The sequence below is a fragment of the Martes martes genome, assembly GCF_963455335.1.
Source record: "Martes martes genome assembly, chromosome: 3".
Lineage (NCBI taxonomy): Eukaryota > Metazoa > Chordata > Mammalia > Carnivora > Mustelidae > Martes > Martes martes.
The window spans coordinates 159,302,080-159,321,276 of NC_137890.1; positions in this window are offsets into that span (position 1 = coordinate 159,302,080).

The following is a 19,197-nucleotide window of genomic DNA, read 5'->3' on the forward strand; positions in this document are numbered from 1 at the left end:
AATTACTCTGTAATATAATAAAATATTTAATAATAGAATAATTATTTCATATTTTAATTATGTTACATAATTGATATATAATTGTGCTCTATAAATATGTAGTTATATATTATTTAATAATATAATACAATTTTAATATAATAAAATTGATTTTTTTCAAAACACGGGTTCTTTATTTTTAGTCTGAGTTCTTTCTTTGTTTTTGTTTTTTTTTTACATTATATTTATTTTTTTAAGTAATCTGTACACCTAATGTGGGGCTCCAACTCGTGAGATGGAGTTGCATGTTCCACTGACTGTACCAGCCCGGTGCCCCTAGTTTTTCTTAACAGATTTAATGCAAGTTAGTCTTCAAACTCTAGATGCATTAATATGAATGAGAAAAAGAATAAATAACTTTCATGATGGGCCGATGTCTATTGAACCTCAGCACACAGCATGGTCCTGGGAATTGAAGTGGCTGAGGCCAAGGGAAGTGGGTCATCAATCCCAGAAGCCACTGGGGGGGGGTAGGGAGGAAGTTTGCAGACGCTGAAGCAGAGGTATTACAGTTATAGAAGCAGGTGCGCCCTGAGCTGTCAGAAGCACTCTTTTAATGCCTTTGCAAAGATGCATTAAACAGAATAATTAAGTGAGCAAAGTCTGTGAACTGTAAATAACTCATGTAGGAGGCAGTGGGAGAGAGATCTGTGAACGTGGCAGGGATAGCTATAGCTCGGGAAGATAAAGGCTAGAGACTGATGTCCCTTCCTTGTACATCTACCAGGCTGTTACAGATCCAGCCGTGGTTGCATCATTTTATTCTGACTAAATTTTTCTTTAGTTTCATTCTTCCTGTCGTATCCTGCACTTAAGACACAGACGAGGGCACTTCAGAACTCTAGGTGCCCTTAGAAAAATGGCCCCATCTAGTTTCCATGATCTACACTTGAAGGAACTGATCAGGTTGGGTCTGACCTACCTTACCATGGTCTTAGCAACTGAATGAGGATTGGGAAACCTTATCCAGCTCTCCTTTCCTGAAAGAGTTTGGCCTCTGTGACCTCTCCCAGCATGTTTCTAAGTCAGAGGGGCAAAAGGGAAGCGGCATCTCAGATAAAGCACAGCAAGAAGAGTTCTCCAGGGGCGCCTGGGTGGCTCAGTGGGTTAAAGCCTCTGCCTTCAGCTCAGGTCATGATCCCAGAGTCCCGGGATCGAGCCCCGCATCAGGCTCTCTGCTCAGCCGGGAGCCTGCTTCCCCTCCTCTCTCTCTCTGCCTGCCTCTCCACCTACTTGTGATCTCTGTCTGTCAAATAAATAAATAAAATTTAAAAAAAAAAAAAAAAAAGAAGAGTTCTCCATCTGCAAACTCCTTGTTTTAGCAGCTCTGAGCGGTCACGGATGGACATGACAGATGTGAGGGTAGGCTTCCAGGGCATTCCTCTAGCAGGTACAGTGACTGAAGTTTTTTTGTGATGTCTGATTGAAATGAGAAAAAATGGACTAGGAAGCTTCTGGAAGGAGTAAGTTTATGCTGGTCCAGAATAACTACTAATAGTATCTAAAACATGAGCTAGTGGTGTAGATGGTACCAGAGAGATGGGCTCTACAGGCGAAATGAGTGGTCTTAGTCCTGATAGTGCCATTTGCTGAGCACTTGCTGTGTGTTTGATGCTGTGTGCGCTATGCTTCATGCACATTAGCTCATTTGGAACTTACAAAAAGCTTTGAGGAAGGTGCTGGTCTTATGGCATGTTTTTCCAGAAAAAGAAAATGAGACAAGGCTTCAAGTAATAAAATTACTAAAGTTCAAAGTCAGAACTTCAACCCAGATACAACAAACTCTGGAGAGCATACGTTCCTACAGGGATGCATTTGTGGAACCTGGGTATAGCGTGGTTGGAAAATTTTTGCCACTGAGCCCTAAATGCTGACCTTCTGGAAAGAGGTCGGTGTTTGGATGGCATTCAGGAAGGCAAATTTGCATAATGGTGAAGAACAAGAAAGAATCACTGTTCTGGAAATGCCTAGTTGGGTGAGATTGTGCAGTTCAGTAAATCTCTGTGTATCAGGTGATAGTAGTATCCAGATAATATATATTAAGGATTAATCAATACATTTCAACGCTTCAGTCCATGCCTATTCTATGGTAAGCCCTTTTCATATCACAACAGAATAGAGAGTGGAAATGAGAGTGGTTTAAAGTAAATGTTATTTCTCCATCATTGTTAGCTAGTATTGAATCCATATTCATTAGTTAATATTTACTTTTGATTGCACATGATAGAAGCCCAAATAAAGCTAGCTTAAGTAAAATAAAAAAGGTTGTGGGCTTCAGGTAAGGCCAGAAACCAAAGGTCAAATAATGGCAACAATTTCTCTTTCTCTTTGTCCTACTCTCTTTTGGTTTTCTCTGGGTTGACTTCATTCTCAGGTAGACCCATTATATATGCTGCTAGTTAAAATGAGCAATGGATCTAGTTCTAGGAAAGAACTGACTGGGTCTCAGAACTAGCTGTGTGTCAAGAAAGACTACTCCTGGGGTCATTTGTTTGACAGCCCCGCCATGAGAGTCAGGAGGAGGATGGTTCCCAGATGAAAAGATTCTAGGCAGACAAAGATGAAATAATACATTTGACTCCACATTTGGCATTTCTGAGGGATAAGAGCTTTATACCACCTAGTCTTTATTTTCAACCATTAAGTATTATATATGAGATAAATCGTGTTCATTAAGATGTTTCAGATATGTCATCAGTTAGGGGGGTGTTTTGAGAAAGGACCTCTTCTTGCACGAGATACTTTATTTACTTCATCTCAGTCAATAGCCAACAAGTCTTTATCAAGTAATTCCCATGACCTAAGAATCCTGTTCACACACAGTGCAAATCAAATCACAGCAAGTCAGTACCATGATAATGGGAATGTCTCCTGACAAGCAAACTACAGTCCCAGCTGCAAGCACGCATTTTCAAGTGATATTCAATACCACTACTTCAGGACAGTCCAAGAGCATATAGATCATGTTTGTAATCAGTGTATGGCTGGTAATCTATGTGGGGCAGATCCATAAGATGCTTTGTTTTTGTTTTTGTGTTTTTCCTCAGTGTTTTATCCTCGGGTGATTTCACAATTTATTAGCACCCTTTGGGAGCCAAAAAAAAGGAATGTAAATCTCTGATTAATCTGCATTGTTACCACTGGCTTGTCAGAGAGGGGTGTGGGACCAAAGGATGGGTGGAGGACTCATACAGAGTATTTCACCAGCAGAGGAATTATAGCTAGCTGAGTGAACACAACCTCCTTTTCTTATAGAAAACTATGTTGAGTGTGTTCCACATTACAAGTAACTATAGACTTTGAACTCTGCTTGGCTTCACATCTGACACCAGGACGTCACGTCCAGAAAGTTAGGCAGGACTTGCTGTCTAAGTAAAACTGGAATTTACCCCAGCTATGGGGGGCATGAAAAAGGTTTTGAGAAAGCAATAAAATGAGATTTATAGTCAAGAAAGAAGATTCTGGCAATTACAGTCATTACAGTCAAGAAAGGACATCCTTCCTCCAAACTTTTCTTTAGAATAGATTAGATTATTAGAATCGATTTATTATTAGAATAGATTATTCTTTAGAATAGATCGGAGGAAGGCAAAAATGTTTATCCAAAAAACAAGCCAGGGATCTGAATATAAAAAATATAAAGAGGTGATATACATGCCAATGGTGGTTGAAGTTCAGAGCAAACAATGGCTTTACGTGGTAGAGGGAGAGTGTGGATGGGGATCTAGATTGGAGAAGGGGCTGTTGTGATATCATGCAGGATTTCACCATTAGCTGGCCCAGCTGTCCTGCTGTCGCCCTCCCCTCCTTCTCCTGTGACATGGCCCTTGTGTCTTGACAGATCTGCTTCCAGAAGCATCACAAAGGCCAGGGCCACCACCTAGAGTTACAGCTCCCCCGGGGCAGCGTTGGTGTCTGTGTTTGGAAGACATGCACGCATTTATTTTTGCACATGGATGTGTCTGGTCTGAGAATTTGCAGTAGATGGGACCATGAAGCCAGGCTGAGGAGACCTTGCAAAAAAAGTAGTAAGCTGTAAGGTTTGTGTTTTCCTTACAGAAGTCACCTGGTTCTCTAGCTGCTAGTCCAAAAACTCCCTGTTTTTTTTTTTTTTAAAGATTTTATTTATTTATTTGACAGACAGAGATCACAAGTAGGCAGAGAGGCAGGCAGAGAGAGAGGAGAAAGCAGGCTCTCCACAGAGCAGAGAGCCCGATGTGGGGCTCGATTCCAGGACCCTGGGATCATGACCTGAGCCAAAGGCAGAGGCTTTAACCCACTGAGCCACCCAGGCACCCCAACTCCCTGTTTTAAAACACATTTTTTGAGAACAAACCTTTACTCTCCTCAATTAAAATAATAGATTGTATAAGCTACTTACACACAAACATAATTCCAAGCATCAATACCATGTCCTCACTATACTTTGAAATAGGTATAATTGGAAATTAACTCATAATATTATATCTTTCTACATATAACTGCTGGGAAATAACCATACTTTAGGATGAAAAAACAAAAAACAAAACAAAATACTACAGCCTCACAAAGTACAACCTAGGGGCAATGTACTGCCACCAACCACCAACCAAGAGCCACAGGGTCAGTCTCCATGCCTCACCTTAGTGATGAAATAACTGTGTCATTGGAGGAGTGAGTGACTTCCTTAGGACATACCAGGAGGCAAAGCCAAAGCTCAGGTTCCCAGCTCAGCACCATGGCCCATCATCAGCACCGTTGTCAGCTGAAACAGCCTCCTGGCATAGATAGTCTTTTTAAAGCTAAGAACCTCTTTTTGTACTTATTTTCATGTATTTTTAAAAACTTCCTTCTGAATTATTGGTTCCCCAGGCTTAAGAGTGCTCTTGGGTATTCTACCATAAGTAATAGAAGAAAGTATGTTAACTTTACCACACTTGGCTTCCAGTTTTCTTTAATTTATAAATCATCAGTAGCAAGAACATTTCCCTTGCTCATTTTAAAAATTGGTTTAACTTTTTCTCTGAAAATAAATGTATTTTCCTTGAAATAATTATTATTACTTTATATTTAATTTTATGCCTCAATCAGCCAGTTTTCTTCTTTCTGCTAAGCATGTATATGTATGTATGTATGTGTGTGTGTGTATACATACACATATAATATATATTTTATAAATAATATATGTAATTGCACTCTTCTGTCCAATAAGGCAAAAGGATTTAGCTATTCTGAAGTTTCTTTTCTTTACAACATAAAGTTCTTGTGGTAGCAGACACAGATGTTTCGTCTGAAAAGTATCTTGCTATTGGCATCGCCAATGGCAATGCTTATTAGGTCAATTAATTCAGTGAATATGGTTTAAATATGTGTAGTGCTAAAAGAAATTCAATGCACTTCGGATTGTCTTAATGTATATAGTCTCCAGAAAACCAATGAACTAGGTGTGCTTATATTCCTTGCAGAGTGTTTAGATTACAGTTCCTAAAAAGTCACTTTGGCTGAGGCCTCTCAAGTAAGTGATGGAAGATTTTGGCCTAGGACTTGGGTCTCCAAATTGCATTTCAGCGCTGCTTTGAATAAGAATGGGGACTTTGGACAACATGGGACAGATTTGTGTTCAAATATTGCTTGACCACTCATTCAACATTGTGTCTTTGTTTCTTATTGTGGTGGTTGGTTTTGTTTTGATTTGTTTTGTTTTGTTTTATAGTTTTGTATCTTTGGATAAGATTAGTAACTTATTTTCTGCATCTTAATACTTTCTTGAAGAGCTGTTGAATTAGACATGATGTCAGTGCAATACACACAGCACATGCTTTCAAAGTCATGGTTATTATTCCTGGAAGTACCAATGTCATCATTATGATAATGTTTCCTATCACTTAGAATTACCCAGTGCTTTTGTTTAGCAATAAGAGTGCAACCTAAGTGGATTGTTCCCTTATTCCTGAAGAAATTGAAGTATCATTAGATATTTTGAACTATAATTTCTGGGCACTGAGGCAACTCTGAAAAGAGAAAATACAATAAGGCCCAAACTTACTGGATGTCAGCCTACTCACACTCTCTACTTGGTTGTTAATGAGCTTATGGAACTCAGCATGCCCTCAACTCAATTCCCGGTTTCTGTCCGCCTCACACCTGCTCCATTCTTGTCCTTCCTTACATGGTTGCTGGTACTTCCATCCTGCTATTTGCCAAGACTAAAAGCTTTGGAGTCATCCTCGGTTCCTCTTCCTCTGATGTGTACGTAAAATCCATGAGCAAAGCCTATTGATTCTACCTTCTCTCCTGGATTATTCCATCAGGTCCCTGCAGATTCCTCTGCTTCTACCCTTGGTCTCCCAAGGCCTATCCTTGGGAAAATATATGTAATTAAAACATTCATTCAAGACTATTTTTTGGTTAGGGGAAAATAGAGGTGGAATTGAGGAGGGCAGCAGTCATAAACCAGCTGTTGATTGTGGGACTTGGAAAAAAATGCTGTTCACCAGCCCATATCTATATCCACATGGCTTTACAGACCTAGTATCACATGCACTCAGTGGTGTGACCTTTATAACATCTACAGGGATCAGCAATTTCTTCTTTTCCTTTTCCATGTGGACCTACTCTAAAGAACACTGGTGTTCACACGGGAGCACATGCATTCTAAAAATACTGATGAATAACTGACGGAAGTAATAACCATCTCCTTAATAAAATTTTTGATGATTATTTGATGCTGTTAGAAGCAAAACATTTCCTTCCTTCATTAGGGGGAGAATAGATTATTTATAACTAGTTTATTGGTAACAATGCTTTTGATCTACTGTACACATTTATGAGGATAATAGCTTTGGGGGGTACTATTTTTTTTAACCATCTTCTTTGGCATAGTCATGTTTATGTGTTGCTTGAACTTGTGAACTCAGCTAACTTATCTATCTAGAATACTTTGCATGGCTCTTTTGTAAAGATTTCAGTTTTGGCATCAGGATCAAACAAGAATCCAATTGTAATCTCAGAGATGTAAGGCTCCATGGAAAAAGAAACAGAGTATTGTGGGCCAGCAAGGACTTTGGGTCTCTTGTTAAAGAAATAAACATCCACAAAAGGCAAAACATATCTCCAATTTCAATGGCCAAGTTCTCATTCACCTGTGCTTTCCTCTGATCATCATCATCAGTTTCTCAGTATAAAGAATGGAGTGAGAGCTATCTTGGAAGATAACTAGCAGAGAAAGAGTTACTGATAAGAAGTTCTGACCACAGGGGCCTAAGAGTGAGTCCCATGAGTTTGAAGTCAGACATTAACCAGTTACTAAGCACAAAATGTGAAGACTGAAAGACTGGTTAAGCTTTCTTCCTCAGATATAATGTGGCTCTAGATTTGGAGAAACCATTTGATCTCTGTAGCATAACCCAGCTTTTATCCTTTGTGTTCAATGGAAACACCACGTTGGGAAACTTGAGTAAACAATTGAGTAATTAAATATATACTACAATTACAAAAGTCACATTTAGGCAAACAAAGTTCTCTCATCTTAGAATTCCTTTGCCTCTCCACTGCATTCAATTGCTATCTGTTCTTAAAAGTTTAAAAGCATCAAATAAGACACTTTAGGCAATGTTTCTTGTTTTTTTTTTTTTTTAATTTATTTATTTATTTGGGGGGTTATGGAGAGAAATAGAAGAGGGAGAATCAATCCTCAAGCAGACTCTGCTGAGCAGAGAGACTGATGTGGTGCTCCATCTCATAAGGTTAAATCTAGAGCAGCGAGTTATACAGATGGACACCACATTCAGTAGGCCAAATTGGGGAGTCTTTATGAAAAAGCTGGCGGCTGCAAGGGGGCTCATGCACTCCAAAATCTCGCAGCCCCAGATGAGCTCAGGGGTAGGCTTATAAAGGCATAAACCACATTCTGTTGCCAGTTTCTAAAAATTGCCAAGCATAGTACAGAAGCAAAAATGCTAGGTTAAGCAGATATTTAGGGTAGGGGGACATTTCCTGAAATTGTTATGTCTGGAGTATTTTGCAGTTTTTTTGTTAAGGTTGCAATAACACGGGTATAGTAACGACTGTGTTATGAAATGCCCACTTTTTATTAAAATGGTGTGACTTATACTAAGTCCGTTTTCCTAGGTGTCTCAATAAGTCTGAGATCATGACCTGAGCTGAAATCAAGACTAGGACTCCTAACTGACTGTGCCACCCAGGAGCCCCCATTTTGGGCAATGTTAAACCAAAGTGTTAATGTATTACATAATTTGTGATCTGGGTGTTGTCATGATTGATGATCATCTCCAACACTTCCCTAATCCCCGACACAGTTTTGTTTTTATTCCACAGGATCTTGATCAGACCCATGACTGATCAAACACCTTTATTTTCCTGTTTCCCAACAACTTCATCCTGATCTTACTTGGGTCTTAAAGTGTGACACGCCATTTGAATGAAGGACAAACCAGCCTCCTTTTATTACTCCAGCAACAGGAAAGAAAACAGGGGTTGTTCTACTTCAGCTCAATGTATATTCCTTTATCTCTTCCTGAAGGCTATATTTTCTGAGTGTTGTGGGATATAGAATGTTGAATATTATTCTATGGTGGCCCCAGATGTTATCGTCTTCTAGTCTCTAAAGATGAAAAATTGTGGCAAGACATAGGGAATGTGAGTCTCTAAAAATACTTAGCTTTATTATTTTAGTTTCTATTGTAGCTTTTCTTCTCTTCACAGATTATGGCTTTTATTTTTCTCATATTTTCTCCTGTTCAGTAGTTTAATTTAATAGCCTATGGCGTATTTCCAAAGATGGTCAAATAACATCTCCATCTGACCTCTTTGGTGATGTGGCCTTCCTACTTTCACATTAGTGGGTAGATTCTGATTTCTCTCCCCTTGAAACAGGGCTGGACTCAGATCCTTACTTTGAATCCATTTATAAAATAATAATAATAATAATAAAATAAAAAATCAATAAAATACATAAGAGCTAAGATTAAAATGGAAAATAAGGTGTGGTGGAAGTTAAGACTGCACGACCTCGAAGATTCGGTCAGAAAAATCTTAGAGCTTCTGTCTAGGTCTCTTGAAATGTCTCCTTTCCCAATGCTTCCTCTTGAAATCTAGCTTCTAACTAACTAACTTCTAAGAAGCTCCAACTGCATAAAGAAATCATGCACAGGTATTTGGTAAACAGTCCCAACTGGGCTCAACCTCACCCCTGTGTAGGTGTCAGACATACAATTAAAGTGGTCTCCAAACGATTTCTCTGCCTTGCTGTTTAGGTCGCTCCAAGCCAATTGAATATTCTCAGCTGTGGCCCAAACGGCATGAGAAGTGAAGAGCCATCCTTGTTGTGCTCTTCCTACATTCCTGACCCACACAATTCATGAGTCTATTAAGTGGTTGTTGCTTAATGACACAAGGTTTTATGGGTGGTTTTAATAAAGCAATAGATCATTGTAATAGAATTTGATACCATGAGCATAGTATTCCTCTACCAAAAATTTGAACTATGTGTCATTGTCTTGATGATTAATGTACAAGTGGAAAATGGAAGTGTTTTGAAGCTTCTGTTAGGAAAAGTTTAAAGGTCTTTAAGGAGGCTGTGGATGAAGGCTGGAAAGTCAGTAATAATATTATTATGGGAGATTGTGAAAAAGTTTGATGACAGAGTCATGTGTGGTGATGTAGAAAACAGATAATAAGCCTAATGAGTTGGTGGGTTTCCTAATGAAACTTCCAAGCAGAATAGTCAAAGTGCCAACTTGCTTCTTTTAGTCATTCATCATAAGATATAGAAACAGAGAGAGATGAGATAAAAAAGGAGATGCTTAGTTTTTAAGCAAAATTTAGTAGAAATACAGAGAAAACATGACTTTGTGAGTTGGAAAACTTAATTGATTCTCATTCATAGCCTCTCCAGATGGCAAAAGATTCTCAAAGTAAGAAAGACCTTGGGGAACATATCAAATCCAGAGCACTGTCAGGAAAATATAGTTTCAGGGTAAAGATGAAACCAATGGTAAAATTGTGATACCTTTGTAAACTGTAAAAAAGACAAAAGATGGTGCCTTGGTGGTCCTTTTAAATGGGCAAAGACCCTCTAAACATCTAAAGGATATACCTCACGTACTCTGTCTGTTAAACAATGGGGCTTTTAAGAATCCAAGGACCTTATCCCACAGCAACCTCATGAGGGGCTCCGGCTATCTCAAAGAGATTTGTGGATATTAACTTTTTTGAATGGAGTGAACAACAAAAACAATTCATAAAAACCCCACAAAGTTTTAAAGAAATTATACTGGCAGAAATATCACCGACTTAAGCTAAAAGAAATAGAGAGTATAGAATGAAAGAGGTGTTTGACACTTGTACTTCCACAGGCAGGAAATAGGAGGAGAAAAACACTCCCTTCAAGTACAGGCTATTTTTCAAGGCAAAGACAGATGACCCAGAGCATTGGAACTAAGATCCCAGAGACCAGAGCCAAGAGACACAGGAATAGACGCAGAGCACTGTGTGTTTGTGTTGGGAAAGTTTCTACCTGGTAGACTAGGCAGGCTCCCTCTCAAGCAAAGACCAGGAACTGTGGAAAGAAGATGCTTATTGACTCAGAGGATTCACTATGCTTCACAGTCCTTCCAGAGGCTCACAGACTAAACTCGCTGGGCTGACAGAGAATAGTTTCATTTTCCAGGGGTAGACTTACATTAGCCAAACCCATTTGATTGATACATAAAATGAGAGGTCTGAATTTATGATGAAAAATCACTGTCACTGGAATTGGAATACTCAAAAACAGTAACGATCAGAAAATTTTTTTTGTTGGCAAAGTCTTTCTCCCAGCAATTTAGGGCATAACTTAAAAGTCTCCTTAGTAAGCTGAAAAAAAAAAAACAAAAACAAAAACGTGTGTGATTGGTTGGATGAACTAGATGAGCTGAATGTACAGTGGTCTGAGGCTTTACCTCATCTTCTAGGCTCAGAATAGCGGTGGTTTTGTACTGTCCATTAGGTTAGAATTCCTTGTCAGCATTCCAATATTAGCAGTGCTTGCCAATAGGACTAGAAAATAGAAAATATGAGGTTAAATTTTCCTTCTCCTTTTGCTGTGCTTGAGTGGAAGCTGACAGTGTTTCCCCTTGCAACTCTCATTTACTCTGCCTCCACGGCTCATTATATACTCCCACTGATTAAAACACTCTGTTTTTAGACATGTCAATAAAGCTAATCAGGCTACATTTAAGTCTTTGATATCTGAGGACCATTCTGTAATCTTGAAGTGTATTTGCACTATTATTTCTCTTTACTTTTTGTGTACGTCCCAAATCCTTCAAAAACCTTCATTCTCTGACTGTCCATGGAGTTCTACTACGCTAGGGGATGATCCGTTTATCTATGATTCATTGTGTCTATGAAGTATTCTGCACTTTTTTTTAAAAGATTTTATTCATTTATTTGACAGAGAGAGAGAGAGAGAGAGAGATCACAAGTAGGCAGAGAGGCAGGCAGAGAGAGAGGGGGAAGCGGACTCTCCTCTGAGCAGAGAGCCAGATGCGGGGCTCGATTCCAGGACCCTGGGATCATGACCTGAGCCGAAGGCAGAGGCTTAACCCACTGAGCCTCCCAGGTGCCCCTGCACTTTTTTAAAATATTAATTCAGATGTGATGTCATGACATACTGAAACTTCTTCCTAATAGCCTGGCATTCTTTAATTTTTCTGACAAGCTTTATGCCTCAAATTGCTCCTTATTTCCTCCTTAAGCAAATCAACCATCGGCCAAATTATGATAATGGCATGTCTTACTTTTTGAAATTGTCTGATTTCATTGGGATTTTGTTATATCTGCAGTGAAATTTTATTGTTCCAAACTCCTTTGTTTACAAGCATTAGACATTCACTTTCAACTAGATATTAAAAAGAGAAGTTTATTGTTGTTTTTGTAACTGACGGCTTGATCCTGGGCTTCAGATTCTGTCATCGCTGTGTTGAACATTCTTCCTGTTCTTTTATTTCATTGATCTCATTTGCTGATACTACAGATGACTTCATTCATGTAGCCTTGGAAGATGATTCTAAAGAATCCCAAGTTACATCGTTTTTGTGGCCTCCCATTTTAGAAGAAGAACAAAGTTATCTCTCTCAGTATGCATACATAATCAAAGTTTTGTAGCTTGGTCTTGTCCTTGATCTTATTTATTTATTTTTTTCCTACCAGTAGAATTGCAATACCTTGATTAGATTATGTAGGCCACTCCGGAGTATTGGAAGTCAAACTATGGGAGCTATACCAGAATCCATGTAATGGGAAGGAGTGATTTCCCAAAGCAGATGGGGGGACTTTTACCAGGAGAATGACAAACAATTCTCTGGAGATGATATTCACAGACAGCATATATTTACATAAATAGGCTATATCCTGTAATAATTACAGGACATTTGTGATTTCAGCTGTTGCCCTGTGTACAATATGTGTAAGGTAATTGTGAAATTATCTGAAAACATAATATGTGACTGAAGTAATGTTCTAGTAAAGAGGTCAGCAAACTGTAACCCGTGGGCCAAATCTGGCTGCTGCCTCCTTTTGTAAGTAAAGTTGTATTGCAACACACCAATACCCATTCCCGTATGGTCTACGGCTACTTTCACTCTCTAACAACAGGGACCATTTGGCCTGCCAAGCTGTTGATATTTACCATCTGGTTCTATACAGAAAGAGTTTGCTGACTGCCTTTCTATTAGATTTTCTTGTTCAGTTGGGTAATCTCTAACCAGTAGATAGGACTAGGAGGAGGCAGATAATTAAACTGATCAACTGATTCTCTAGAAGTAATGGACATAAGGCTATATTTTACAGGTAGATTTTTCTGGATAAACAAGATTAATTTATTGAGGTAAATATTCATCCTTTCTCTGTCTCCCATCTCACAGACCAAGTCTGTTCTGAGACATTTCCAGAAGTAAAGATTAATGGTTGAAAGGAGGTAGAAATGGGCTGGGAGTATTACCATGTTCAGAGGATATAAAGATACTTCCACGAGGTTTCAGATGAGATCTCTAATAACATCATCTGGAGATGAATCAGAACTGAAATTGCATCTGGGATTTCTCAATTCATTAAATCCTGCTTTACCAGTAAGCTTCATGTCTTAGTCAGCTTGGACTAACATAACAAAAAAACCATAAACAGGGTGGTTTAAACAACAAAAATTTGTTTCTTATGATTCTGGGTTCTGGAAGTCCAAGATCAAGGTGCCTGAAAGAGAGATTTTATTCTGAGGTCTCTTCCCTTGGTTTGTAGACAGTTATCATCATATCATGCTTGTGCGCTCATGTGACCTCAGGTTTGTGCGCAGGCAGAGAGAGAGAGAAAAGAGAGCATGAACTCTGGTATTCTTTCTTATGAGGCACTAATTCCATCATGAGGATCCTAACTTCATGAACTTATTTAACCTTAATTATCCCCCAAAGTCCCCACCTCCAAATATCATCATGTTTGGGCTTAAGTCTTCAACACATGAATTATATGAAGGGGTCATAAACATTCAGTCCATAACATTTCCAGTGTCAAAATTTTGTTTGTGTGTATAGGTGACTAGGTAGTTCATGGTTAGACAAATGAAGAAATTATTCTAATCATTTAATAAATATTAATTGAACTCTTACTAGATATTTTAGTTTTTGTCCTTCACTAGTATATAGTTCTTGATTTCAAAGGTCCACAGTGAAACTCATAATTTTCCAACCAAATTTAGTGCATTTGGAGAATGATATATTCATTCTGTAATAAAAACTAGAAACTAGAAACTAGAAGTCATCCTTCATACCTCCTTCTTTTTCATTCCTGCCAAGTTCCATCAGTTTTACATCCAAAATATAACTTAAACCCACCCACATTTCACTATATCCATCACCAGCGCCCTAGTAAGGAACCCAGGCAACCATCTCCTGTCTGTGCTGTTTGCAATATAGTCCCTGACTACTCTCTTTTCTCTTATTCTCATGATTTCCACTTGTTTATCTGTCCTGCAGACAGAGTAAGTTTTCAAAACATGTCATACATACCTGGTTATGTCACCCAATTGCAGTAAACATTACTTTGTCTGTCAATTGTTCTTAGGTGCTAACCATGGCCTTCCTTGCCTGTGTGCCTCAGCCTGATCTTGTAGCTTCTTCTCATCCTTTCTCTTTAATCATACTGACCATCTTTTTATTCCTTAAAATGTTTCTTCCCTATTTCCCCTACTCTTCTCTTTTACCTGCTGTCTTAGTCCATGAAGGCTGCTGAAACAAAATGCCATAAATGTGGCTTATGAACTATAGGAATTTCTCTCTCACAGTTCTGGAGGATGTCAGATTCAGTGTCTGGCGAAGGTCAACTACCTCACTGACAGCATCTTCTCAATGTAACCTCATGTGTGGAAGAAGGACGGAACTTTCTAAAAACTTGTTGATGAGGTCTCAGGCCCTATTCACCCCCCAGAGACCCCACCTCAAAGTGTCATCACACTGGGATCACATTTTTAACATATGAATTGTGGAAGGACACAGATACTTAATCTATAGCATGAACCTACTTCTACCTACATTGGGAATTATTTCCCAGGCTAAATCCCATATCAAGTTCTTGGCTGTGTGGGTCTAACTGGAATACCCATAATGTCAAATGGTGGACTTATTCTTGAAGTTTCAACCTTGCTTCAAATATCATTTTCTTGAAGACATCTTCCCCAACTAAATAATCACTCTCTGCTGTATCACTGAGTTCATTCTCCTGGTAGCACATATCTCTTTGGTTTTTTCTCATCTGTTTTCTTAATTTCTTATATGTCCCTCCCAGCAGAGATAGCAATGTGATTGTGTTTGCTCAGCATAATGCAAAATTGAGCAAATGAATGAAAACATTAAAATTATATCCCTCCTTTTTCTTAAATATCATATCTTACGGAAAGTCAGTAAAATTGAGTAATTAATATACATTCTAAAGCAAATAGTTTCAGTTCAAATCCCAGCTCTGCCACTCACTAGCTGTATGATCCTGTATAATCTTAGATTCACCCCTGAACCTTGGTTTTCTCTATTAAAAATAATGGGTATGACAATAATACCTACTTTGTAGGGTTGTTCTTAGAGTAACATCAGTTATTACAAGTAATGAACTGAGAATACTTCCTGGCACACGGCTAGTTCTCAGTATTTATCATTAGTAAAACATATATTAAATTGATATACATTAATTGATAATATTAATATTACTAAGATTACATATTAAAATGAATTTGACAAAAATTTACTGATAAAATGACTGAGCACTGTTTGAAATTTTATAAATTTATATTTAAACAAGCTGGGAAAAAAACCAGAAAGAAATCTCTACATTTTTGCAAAATATGATACAGAGAATAACATAAATTCTAACTAAAATGTTAAGACCTAACATTTGTAAATGGTACTATACCATTTGTCAAAACTTTGACAAATATAGCCACCACTGAACCACAAAGCCAAGACACTATGTATTTATTATATATTCTCTTTGTAAATGGTGTCATACTGTTTATGGTATGTGCCCTATGGCAGTTCACATCACACTCCCAACAACCCAAAGGGTAATTATTATCAGTGGTTTAGGGATGGGAAAATGGAAGTGCCAAAAATTTTACCAGCTTGCCCAAGGTCCCTAGGTCCTGACTGACAGTCAAACCTTGAGCACAGGTATCTGTCCTCCAAATTCAAAATGTTTTCAATAGGCTGAACTTTACATCTTCGCTTGTGATGTTCAACATGCAGCCTATGCACATATTTGGAGCATCAGCAAAGCAAGAGTCCTCAAATTAGAAAAATATTTGAAAGTAGGTATTTTATTACAAGGTTTTCAGTTGTATATTTTACTATGTTTCCTATACTTGTTTCATGGTTTTGTCTGCTTTCATTTTGATTGATAGGTGTGTGGGTGGCACTGTAAACTTTTTCAGTTTTAGACTCTCTAAAAATCTAGAGACCTAAGCATCTGATCTTGCATATAGCAATACACTGGCTTGGCAGAAGTAAATTCTTGGGACTTACACATCAACGATAACTGTTAACACTAGTTCTCTTGGACTTGAACGTATCTCTGAAAGATAGGACCACACATGGAACAAAAATAATGATTTAGTCTTCATCTCAACCAATTTCTTGGCTTTCGTGCTGCTGACGGCAGTAGGAGGTGGAGGGGTGGGGTAAGTGATGAAGCGTTGATACTAACAACATTTGACTTACATGGCCTTGCACCACTACATGAAGAACGGTCAATTCTTCTAACCTCTCATTCTGGCAGGCAGACGCCATCCGATAATAACTCAGAATTCTTTCTCATTGGGGCCAATTCTGAACTGGTGGTCTGGAGAGAAATTCTGTATTGAATTACCAATGAATTCCAACAGAATCATTTCCAAGAGTAATTAGGGCTGATGGAATGCCCGTTCCTTAAGAACAGTACCAAATTCCAGATTTTTCCAAAAAAGAAAAATTAAAGCCCAGCTTCTTGCCTGCATCCCTCTTTTTCAGAGTGTGGAGAGATCTGTTTGCAAGAAAAGTAAAGCATGACCTTACGCACATGAAGATGCCTCCACATTCTGCAGCCATAAGCCTTCCAGAACATTCAGGATCATAAGGGAGAGAACTGAAACTTTGAGCGGTTTGACTACTCTTGATAAAAGTGTCTTTCTTGCTCAATATATAACAACATGGAGTCTTGGCTTTGTGGTTCAATGGCAGCTCTATTTGTTAAAGTTTTGTGAATCTGAAGTAGACCCTTTTTAATGAGAGTTATCTCAACTGATAGAGTGAAAAGACAATGTTATCTGCTGGACTAAGATACTTGGCACTATTCTCATCAAAGGAAGAGACAGCCTTTTATTTAGCACAAGGATGAGGTAATGGCAGTTGTTTGTGAAGAGAGGCCTCATTCCTAATTATTAGCGTATGGCTGGGAAACGCTGAGGGATTGGCTTGGTTTGGTGATGGCTTCATAATCTTTGATGGAAACTTAGAAAGTTACATTATTTCTCTGAGTTTATAATTTTTCTACCTTTCCTAACTCCAGGATGCTTAACAGTAGCGACTGGATATACCTTATAGCAATAAGGACCAGATGGGTCTTGGTAAAGCAAGCTGAAAACACATGTGTTCGAGAAGCTGATTCTAAGATTATAAGCCATTTCTGTTGGCTTGAAAAGAGAGAACCACAATGATCATGTTTTTGAGCCGATTCTCACATTAAGTAATTTCTTGGAGAAATTGGATCCTTGCTATTTCTCCTTTTTTTTTTTTTTTTTAACCAGATAAGTTCCAAATGAACATCCCGTCCCAGATTCTTAAAAGTCAGAAATGCTGTTACCCAGCTCATTTGAATAAGTCTCTCAGGTTCAAATTTTCTCATTTCGGAAGTTAAAAAAAAAATTACTTGAATAATAGTTTCTGTCACCCAACACTGGCATTTTCTTCTCTTCTTTTGTGCTCTATTGGCCCCGTTTAGGACAAAAGTGCTGAGGATTAATTGCAATTATCATATTCAAGCAGAAATGTCACTTTAAGAAGAACTAATAAGCATAATTATTTGCAAATGCATGTACAAACATTATATCATGTGAAAGGAGATGAAAATGTGAAATCTTGCTAGATTTTACTAATCAAAAGTTTATCTGTAATCTTTCTGACCTCTGGGGCCATCTGTAGACCATTTCTCACTGAATGCAACTCTGGAATACATCTTGACTTGTATCCAAATGGGGAGGGATTGCCAATGTATCTAAACTGTTAGAGATTGATGAAGAACAAGGAGTAGTCAAGAGGCAATTTGGTACCAGGGGCTTCGGTGTTGCATACTCAGGCTTGAGTCCAGGATGAATCTCTTCAATGCTGTGTGATTTCCACGATTTGCTTACCTTCTCTGATTCTCATTTTCCTCTGAGAAAAAAGCAGGGCAATAGAGGGCTCAAGGGAGCTGGCGTGAGAACCTGCCAGCCTGCCTTCGAAGCCTGGCTCTGCCACTTACTATGGCCAACGGCGGCACTTTGCACAAATTGTTTCATTGAGACTTCTGGCCCTCTGGTTACTCATTTATATCGTGGAGATAAAACTAAAGCTTACCTCATATGGTCTTTGTGAGGATTATGTTCATTGATCAAATACCATTTATAAATGCTTAACACAGCACCTGGCACTTAGTCAATGAGCCAAGCATGACAGGCCACTGAAAACAGTCACCTAACCTACTAGACTCTGGCTTATCAAGGAAAAGAGAATTAAGTGACAATCTGTTCATGTCAAAAATCTTCTTTTAATTGACCCCAACATATGAGGTTTTAGGCACCCTGAAGGTCAGATTTTATAAAAACCGTCATTCCAATTAGCTGGTCTAGGAGGCTGAATATAGATAACAGTTGTGAATGGCAACTGACCTGAGGATTTCATGTTCTATTTTCTTATGTAAACTCTAAGGTTCTGGGAAGGGAAGTGGCATCTTCCACAAAAACCTGAATAGCGATCCCATTGTGCAACAGATTCCTTGGGTCATTCGTTATAATACATGGTAATTGACATGCATTGAGTAAAGATGTTTTTTATTCTGGGCTAAATTGTTTTCCCTCTGCTACTTAATCTTCACAGCAACCCTTGGAGATTGCTTCCCTCCTTTTTTTGGAGATCAAGGTCAAATTCCTTAACCCAGTGTGTGCAGCCTGTCTGGTTTGACTTCTACAGGCTTCAGTGAAGTTACTCTCCCCTCTCCCACAACACTCTTTCCATTCATTCATCCCTCCATCAATTAGCCTTTCATTCATTTATTCCACAAATATTTACCAAATGCAGGAGTGGTGTTCCAGCAATGAATACAGCAAATCCATGTCCTGTGGGAGCTATATTTTAGTGGAGGAAACAGGCAATCAAAATAACTGTATAATGTTATGAGAAAAATAATAATTCAGAATATGGGAAACAGTGAGAGGTGCTATTTTAGACGAGCTAGGTGAGTTTTGAACAGAGATTGAAAAAACAAAACAAAACAAAACATGGGGAGCATGGGGCTCTCTGTGTGATGGACACTGGATGCTGTGGGGAGAAAGTGCATTAGCCCTGAGTCAGGGGCATGTTCAGGAATGAGGGAGAGACAGGGGAGTCATTGTAAGAAAAAGAATTAGAG